The sequence below is a fragment of the Engraulis encrasicolus genome, chromosome 14 (assembly GCF_034702125.1).
Source record: "Engraulis encrasicolus isolate BLACKSEA-1 chromosome 14, IST_EnEncr_1.0, whole genome shotgun sequence".
Taxonomy (NCBI): domain Eukaryota; kingdom Metazoa; phylum Chordata; class Actinopteri; order Clupeiformes; family Engraulidae; genus Engraulis; species Engraulis encrasicolus.
Genome location: NC_085870.1, coordinates 150001 through 151534, shown reverse-complemented (window position 1 = coordinate 151534; position 1534 = coordinate 150001). Strand labels below are relative to the sequence as shown.

General features: G+C 42.2%; 1 long non-coding RNA gene across 1 annotated transcript in view; it reads right to left on the bottom strand.

Annotated features, from left to right (window-relative positions):
• Window positions 1–339: 339 nt before the first annotated feature.
• The window catches only part of LOC134463022 (uncharacterized), a 4813-nt gene continuing 3618 nt past the window's right edge, over window positions 340–1534 (bottom strand). The window contains exons 2-3 of the long non-coding RNA XR_010037605.1: window positions 905–1021; window positions 340–525 (exon numbers count right to left, since the gene is read on the bottom strand). This is a non-coding gene — a long non-coding RNA (uncharacterized LOC134463022). The remainder of the gene's footprint in view (window positions 526–904; window positions 1022–1534) is intronic.

Here is a 1534-nt window from a genome sequence, read left to right as displayed (position 1 = left end):
CAAATCTCATATACATCTTGTTTAGCTAGGTCCAGACTCGAAATGTAAAAGTTCAATGTAAGGCAAGGATGAAATGCACAGCGATGACCTCCCTTTTAATCTTTCAAATTCGTGAAGATTCGGGCCAACACGGCCCCTCCATAGACAGTTTAACATAGGGGTGTACTCACCTTTGCACCAGCATAATTTCACAACAATGGACAAATATGTCATTCAAGTTATACTATTGACCTTACTTTTCTGCAGTAAGCTGAAAAGATGTTGTATTACACTTACTCTATGGTCATTTTGGAAATAACTTGTGTGTTCATTGAAATATTGTTCAAAATATTACTTTTTCAACAGGAGTGTACTCATCAACATATATATGGTCATCTGGTTGCATTACATCTTTCTCTATTAATAGCACTTTGATCACAGAAGTATGGGCTGACATGCTCAGAGTAAACCTGTTTACCTGGCCTGTGGTCCAAGTCGTCACTGCAACTCTTCCTCCAACGCACGATGTGTTCGCCTCACTCATGCCTGATGAAAAAAAAAATGATAACACAATCACATATTGTTATGCTAAGAAATTTCAATGTGATTCACTAGCCGAAATGGGATAAATGCAGAGAAAGAATTTCCCCTAGGGGACCAAAATTGGCTCCAATCCAAATTGGCTAAAAAATACTGTTACAAACAGTGGACAATTGTTTCTTGAATTTCCCACAGGATGAATAAAGTGCTTAGTGATACAGTGAATAAAGTACCTTATCTGTAAAAGACAGCCTGAACCTTACTGATGTTTTCTCTAGTTTGACGATGAGAACCTCAGGGTTATTTGAGATGGTTAAAATGGAAATTGCACATGTAAAGTCTAGATCATTTTCTTTCCCTTAAAACATGCAGTCAAATATATTACCGACAGGTCCTGAGGAACTCCGGAGGGTTCTGGGTTCCATTGGAGGGTTGGGGTTGCGGGGTGTTGATAATGCATTGCAACCACCGTCTCCTGGAGTGTCTCATGACATTCATGGAGCTGCGGATGTAGAATAGAGTGAAGTACTTTTTATCATGTTAGGCCATCCCCCACATCGGCCTATCAGACCACCTAACGATTCTGCTACTGCCAGCCTACAGACAAAAGGTAAAACTCACCAAACCAGCTCTGAAGGAGGTGAGAAAATGGCCAGAGGGAGCCGTGTCACGACTACAAGACTGCTTTGAAACCACAGATTGGGACATGTTCAAAACAGCTGCCACCCACAGCAACCGCATTGACATTGAGGAGTACACAGACACCGTGACCTCCTACATCACAAAATGCATTGATGATGTTACAGAAATAAAACGCATCACCACCAGGGCCAACCAGAAGCCATGGTTCATAGGAGACGTTCACAGACTGCTGAGGGCCAGAGACAAAGCCTTCAGAGCAGGAGACGTAGCTGGCCTAAAAGCAGCAAGAGCAAACCTGTCCCAGGGCATCAGGAAAGCAAAAAAGGAATACTCGGACAAAATAACAACACACTTCAAAGACAGCAGAGATGCA